Source organism: Eriocheir sinensis, chromosome 3 (assembly GCF_024679095.1).
Source record: "Eriocheir sinensis breed Jianghai 21 chromosome 3, ASM2467909v1, whole genome shotgun sequence".
Lineage (NCBI taxonomy): Eukaryota > Metazoa > Arthropoda > Malacostraca > Decapoda > Varunidae > Eriocheir > Eriocheir sinensis.
Window position 1 is genome coordinate 6196654 of NC_066511.1, and position 7746 is coordinate 6204399.

The following is a 7746-nucleotide window of genomic DNA, read 5'->3' on the forward strand; positions in this document are numbered from 1 at the left end:
AAGAACATCAGCAAAAAAAATCCTTTAAATCTAATGTATGATGGCAGGTGGTTGACATAAGAAAAAGAAGGGGACCCAAAGAGTCTTGAGGGGCCCCACTATGCACCTGCCTTGGGAAGCTAAGAGTACATGACACCATTGCAACACCCTCATAGTTCTACCAAATGGATAGTAATCTATCACAGCTGAAATAGGAATGTCTTTTTACCCCAATGTACACAAAATCTCTTTTTACCTGAATGAGCATGAGGTGTCTTTTTACCCTAATGTTACCCCAACGAACATGAAACATCTTTTATCCCAATGATCCTTGAATGCCAACTGTACACAAGTGTCCATTAGGGTAAAATGACATTTTTATCCCAATGATACCTCACTACACCAATGTTTATTGGGGAAAACAGACATCTTTTACCCTAAAAATACCCAGCTGTACAACAATGTTCATTGGGGTAAAATGACATCTTCTATCCCCATTGATAAATCACTGAAACATTCATGAAAATATTCTTTATTGAAAGCTGGACACAAAGAGAAAGAAATAATTAGGGTTGCACCGATAAACAATTTGGCCGATTATTGATTACCGATTAATCAGCCGATTATTTAGAAATTGTAAATGTGATTAATCTTCATTAATTTCTGGACACTGGTACCACAAAGTTGAAGACATACCGTAACCCTCATGTTTACAACTTTGTTTACTGCCAAACTATCATCTCCTGTATGGACAGCAAATGCTTCTAGTAATTTGTTACTCTGTTACTTTAGCCTTGCCTTGTGGAAACATCTTGGTTTTAATATGTTAGAATTTGCCAGTTTTCTCATTCTTGTGGTGATCCTAGGTGCTACTAGAAATGGTAGTGTACAGAAAGTTTATCAATCTCTCAAGTCTTCTACTAATTTACTGTCTGTTACACTCCGTTTGCTTACTTCTAAACTAAAAACACGCATGTTTTGATTTTGTATTATTAGTACAAATTATACAGTATGATTACTGCATATGAAATAACAACTTTATGTAGCTACAGTGATGAAAAAGTTGAATAATGTCCCTCAATTAGGTAAAACTGAAAATGGTATAAGCGTACCGTACGAAGTCTGTATCTGAACATGTCTGGTACCAGAAAGGTGAGACACGGTGAGACTCGGTGAGAGTCCGTGAGACCCACGCCACAGACTATCATTTGCCTATCAGTCAGTCAGTGTGTCTCAGTGAGCATTTAAAGTACTGAGAAAAATCACTTGTCTAGTTCCATACTTTTCATTATATTATAATAACTTGTTTCCTTATGCACGGCAGGCATGGTGAATGATATTATACTTAATTACTGTACTAAGTAAGTTGAAATAGGTATATAACTTTTCTTGGTTGTAATATAAAGTAATATGTTGATTTTTTTTCTAGTTTCAAAGTTGAAGCAAACACCGGTACTTTAGTTCATATCATAATTTTATATATCAATTTGAATTACCTAATATACATTTACATAGGGACTTATTTGAAATAAATGCTGTGGAAAGGTATCAGAGTTTTGGTGACATCACCATCCTTACATTAACATTATTGATATTATGTTATGTACATTGTATTATAAAATTGAGAAAAGAAATTACTAATCGGCCCCGATTAATCGGTCAAAAGGCCGATTACCGATTAATCGGAAAAATGGCGATTAGGCCGATTAACGATTGCTTACCGATTAATTGGTGCAACCCTAGAAATAATTAAAGGAAACAAAGGAAGGAAGATCAAAGTATAAAGACCTATGAAGCCATACAAAGTGGCATAGCCATTAAAAAAGAAGATTATGACAGTGTTCACTGGGGTACAAAGACATCCTTTCACCTCAATGTATTATAGAAACCACTTTAAAGTCTGTCGCTTCACTTCTTCCCTTCACCCCTGTGACACATTCCAAAACGCTCGTACACACTTTCATTACTCATTCCATCTATTCTACTCACACCACAAGCACTCCTCAAATAACTCATTTCCACTGCCTGCACTCTAGACCTCTGACTTTCATTCCAGGCCCACGTTTCACTTGCATATGTGAGGGTTGGTACTATTATTGTATTTCTCAAATCCCTCTTTACCTCCATGCTCACACTTCTGCCCTTCATGATTCGTCCCAAAGACCCTACCACCCTTCTTCCTTGCAATGCCCTTTCTCTTATCTCTCCCTCCGTACCACCATGCTTACACATAACTGATCCAAGGTACTTAAACTCATTGACCTCCTCCATTTCTTCACCATTCAAAATTATTTTGCATTCTTTTTCACATTCAATTCCCACTCTATATGGGCATACAAAATCTACAACCTCACTTCTACTTCGCTCACAAACCATCACTTTACTTTTGTTGACATTTACTTTCAGCTTTCTCCTGTTACAGACACTATCAAAAACACTGACCAAATTTTGTAGGTCACTTTCATTTTCTGCAATGAGCACCGTGTCATCAGCAAACAGTATCGAATTCAGTACCCACTTCCTTCCCTCATCGAACAGTCTTACTCCAACTTCTCCAACTTTGCCCTTGATTTCTCAAATAACACCATCCATATGAATACTGAATAACCATGGTGACATGACACACCCTTGTCTTAAGCCCACTTTTATCTCAAAATGTTCACTTGTTTCTACGGTAATTTTGACACATGCAGATGCATCCTCATAGAAAGACTTTATTGCACTAAGCAGTTTTCCTCCCACACCATAAATCTTTAAAACATCCCACAATGCAATCCAATCGACTCTGTCATAAGCTTTTTCCAAATCCATGAAGGCAGCGTATAGTTTCTTTCCTTTTGCTATTATTTTTTCTACTACCATCCTGAAGGCAAATATCTGATTCACACATCCCCTTCCCTTCCTGAAGCCTCCTTGTTCTTCACTGATTTTCTCTTCTGTAAGTCTTTGCACCCTCTCTATTATGACTTTTCCATATACCTTTCCGGGTATACTCACGAGACTCATACCTCTATAGCTCCCACATTCCCCTCTCCTGCCCTTCCCCTCGTAAACTGGGACAATGATGGCTTTCGTCCAGTCTGCTGCCCCCCCCCATGCTACTTCACATATCTTGGCCATCCATTTAACAACTACATTTCCTCCACACTTCAACATTTCTGCTGTGATTCCATCAATTCCTGCTGCCTTTCCATTTTCTTATATTTTTATTGCCTGATTTACTTCTTCATATGTTATACTTCTTTCTTTATACACTTCTCCTCTACCTCTACTCAAAACTGCTGCTGTTACAGCTGCTGGACGTCCATCCTCAAAATTCATTAAGTTTTTGAAATATTCTCTCCATCTCTCTTTCACAGCTTCCCCATCTTTCAACATCTTTCCACTCACATCCATAACTTCATTTATTTTACTTGGGGAGATATATTCTGCATTTCTTTCGTTTTTTACTTCTTTCCAATATGATTTCCTGTTCCCTTCATATTTTTTACTTAGTCTTTTTCCAAAGTCTTCATCAACTCTCTTCTTACTTTCTTTTATTGCTTGTTTTAATTTCATTTTGCATTCTCTATTTTTCTTTTTCCTTTCCCTTTTTACTTGTTCAGCCACATTTCTTTCTTGAGTTTTCTTAAAAAGTTCCCTTTTCTCTTTTACTATCCTCCTTACCTCTTTTGTCCACCATGAATTTCCTTTTCTTTTTCCATCTCTCACCACTTTCATCCCTAACACTTCTTTTGTTGTAGTTACCATTATTTCTTTAAATGTTCCAAAAACTTTTTCAATGTTTGTATTTTCCATTTCACGGTTATACTCACCTTTTATTTCTTTTTCCTGTAACTTTTCTATCTTCAGTATTTCCTTTTTTACTTCACCTTTCTTTTCAAACACCCACTTTTCTTTCAACTTTAACTTTGCCAGCACTGCAAGATGGTCAGATCCATCGTACATTCCTCTTACTACCTTCACGTCACAGATTTCTTTTCTAAGCCTTTCATCTACTGCCACATAATCAATCAATCCTTTTGCTCATTATCTTCTCCCCTCCTCCATGTGTATCGGTGGATATTCTTATGCTGAAAGGTGTTCGCTAGGAACATTCCCCTCTCAGCACAGACATCCACCAGGCACTCTCCATTTTCATTCTTCCCAGGTATCCCCCATTTTCCCACCACATCCATCACACATTCATCACCCACTTTAGCATTCATATCTCCCATCATAATAAGTTTCCTTTCTTTCTCAAAACCCTTCAAACATCCATTCACTTCCTCCCAAAAAGCTTCCCTTTCTCTCAGTCCTTTTTTACTTTTCACATTTACTGGTGCATAAATACACACCCATGCATATTTTACTAAACCTACTTTTCCTTTCACCCACACAATTCTTGATCCCTTCCAACCATAATCAGTCACACCATTCCACACTCTTTCAGACATCACAATAGCACATCCTTCCTTACTCCTGCCTCTATACTTCTCATCTATCCCCATCCATACAACCCCCCAGGCACACCCTCCCACGTACCCTCTCTACCATCACTCACACCAGTTCCTTGAATATGTGTTTCACTCACTCCCAACACATCCACTCTACCATTTACAAAATTTTCAATCATCACTCTCCTCTTTTCCTCAACACCTAAACCATTCACATTTATAGACACCAGTCTCATACATTCCTTTCTCTTCTGCCGCCCTCTGGCCATCACTCCTGCCTCTAAAAACTCGATAAAAGTATTAGAGGCCACCAATGGGTGGCCAGTCCAATGTAGTGTTATGGAGACTTGCTCCTTGTCAAGGCTAAAAGGATTAAAACAAACCAGCTGATGGTCGCTGCCCCCCTCCACGTTGGTTCTACCCCACAAGGTATAGTAACGGTGCGCACCACGTGAAGGTGAGGATGGGGTAGGCTTATTTTGTTTATTCATTGTTTTTGACGACTTTGTTTTAAATGTTAAAAGGTTTGTATCTATCATTCCATACTTTACAGAAATTTCTCCCCTGAGAAGGCAGCTGAGGTGGACCTCCAATGGGAACAGGCAGAACTGGTAAAAAAATCTTTATTGGGGTACAGTGGGGTATTATTGGGGTAAAAAATGTCTACATTGGGGTACAGTGGGGTATTATTAGGGTAAAAAGATATCTACTTCAGGGAACTGTGGGATATCACCAGTGACAAAAAGATATTAACATTGGGGTACCATTAAGGTAAAAAGACATCTTTTTATCCAAATCAACTTTGGATTAGAGTTCATGATCAGGGATCATTGGGGTAATATGACATTTCATGTTCATTGAGGTTATGTTGGTGTTCACTATGGTAAAAAGACATGGATTGCTCATTAGGCTAAAAGAACATCTTAGCATACATTAGGGGGTTATTATTAGAGTAACATTAGGGATTAAGTTCCTAAGGATGCTTATACACAACTATGTCATTACTAGATTAGATTACTGTAATTCTTTGTATTATAATTTATCTAGTTATCAGTTAAGAAAAATGCAGCTTATAATGAACAAGTCAGCGAGATTGATAAAAAGGCTGTCGCCCTATGATAGAGTGACCCCCTCACTGATTGATTTGCACTGGTTGCCTATTAGGGCAAGAATTGTGTTCAAAACATGTGTCTTAACGTATCAGGCAATCATGACGGGTAAACCTAAATACCTCAGACAATTGTTACAGCCAGTCAGATTAGGAACAAATGTGGTTTTAAGACATGTGTCAGATGAACATAGGCTGCATGAACCTCGCTATAACACAGACAATGGGCTTAAAGCTTTTAGTAATTGTGCACCTAGGTTATTTGATAAATAACCAAAAGATGTTAAAGATAGTGTTAATGTAGTTGTATTTAAAAAAGGCTGAAGACCTATCTATTTACTGATGCTTATGATATGGAAACTATGCGTATCACAGATAACTATGCCTTATGATTTGATTTTTTCCCAGTTTTTTGTATTATGTTATAAATGTGCGTTTCTGTGGTGTGTTAGTTTGTTTTGTTTTCATTGTTTGTGGTGTGTTGTAATATAATTGCTAGGCGAAGAAATGTCAGTCATTCTGATTTAGTATTACTAAATTTATCGCATGATCTCATTAGATGTTTATATACATTCTATATATTTCGGTATATTTAGTGTAGTATTAAGTGAATAGGATTTACATTTCTAGTATGTTAAGTGATATATTAACTCAAAATGATATATATTTTTAGTGTGTTAAGTGTAGTACTAAGTCAAAAGGATATAATCTTATATTATTTTGTATATGAAAGTAGCTTCAGGTATTTATATTCTTTGTACTTCATATTTATATTTCTGCATTCATGTAATATCGGCTGTAAGGGAATATTATCATTCCTCTACCACTCTGATAGTGTTGTGATATTCTTGTGTTGTGTGTGTGTGTGTGTGTGTGTGTGTGTGTGTGCTTTAGAAATCTAGGTAAAGATTCGTATTAGGTCCGTGCCAGTATCTCATAATCTACTTTATGAAACATCAGTATCTCTTCATATATCTTTTCTACAAACCTTCAACAGTCATGGAAACACTTTGAAAATCCAATTCAATTACTTTTTTTTTTTACTCTTGAAAATAGGGGATAATGTTTACGAAAGCGCGTCGCCTCCTCTGATGCTGGCCGCGGCGACGCTGCAGCCTCCGCAGCCGTAAAATAGCTCGCAGAGGGCTTAGGGTCGGGTAGCATATTTAAACTACTCCAACCGAACTTTACGACCTACTAACAGGGGGGCTGCACCCCCCTCGACCCCCCCTTCTACCCCCCCCCCACATGTATGTGACTTATTTCAGCAAGGAGGTATTTCTCGCAACACCGGCTGCAGCGTCGCTGTGGCCAGCACCAGAGGAGGCGACGCTTTCGTAAACATTATCCCCTATTTTCAAGAGTAAAAAGTCCTTGAATTGGATTTTCAAAGCGTTTCCATGACTGTTGAAGGTTTGTAGAAAAGATATATGAAGAGATACTGATGTTTCATAAGGTAGGTAATGAGATACTGGCACGGACCTAAAACAAATCTTAACCGAAATCTGTATTGTCTACTGTTTTGCAAGATTGTATTTTATTATTGAATAATACTGGAGATCCTATAGAACACCTTTGGGTGGAATGGGGCCTGTAAACCCAATAAAGAATAAAAAGATGTGCCATTGAAATTGTAACTATTGTTGCTTATAAAGTTGTTCAAATTTCATTAACTCTTGATTTGAAACAAATTATTATCAGACAGACAATATTAAAACATTAAAGTCTATGCAAACCCAAATATGAATATTATGCACCTGCACAGGTGCCCTGTGCATTATTTATAAAGATCAAGATCAATAATTATGTCAACAACCAGAGTTGGGTGTTACTCAAAAGTAATACCAAGGATAAAACCCTTGGTTACTCTGCTCTTAATGCTAGCACTCATCATCTGTAGGTTACCTTATATTAATTGTCCCCTCCAGTGTTTTAGGGGGCTGGGCGGGCCATGGCACCACGGCCCAGGGATGTGCAGGTCACCAGGGATGGCTTGAGTTGGCGGCCGCGGGGTTCAGCCGAGTTATTGAGGGGAGGATGTGTTGATATCATTCTCAGTAGCAAAGGGGTGAGAGTATAACAGCTTCCATCGTGATCTTATAATAGTGTACTGCTGCACTCATCAGCCTTCCACGGTAATGCTGCTTCTGGATGGGATGGGAGGCGTGGCGCGGGTTTGTTTACTTCTACCTGCTGGCTTTCTTGGGTACCCTTCCTCTTCAC

General features: G+C 38.1%; 1 protein-coding gene across 2 annotated transcripts in view; it reads right to left on the reverse strand.

The window, feature by feature from the left end:
- LOC127003947 (uncharacterized) overlaps positions 1-7746 on the reverse strand; it is a 31419-nt gene extending 23673 nt beyond the window's left edge. For both annotated transcript variants that reach the window (XM_050871038.1, XM_050871037.1), the window contains exon 1: positions 7429-7746. The gene's annotated coding sequence lies outside the window, so the exon portion shown is untranslated. The remainder of the gene's footprint in view (positions 1-7428) is intronic.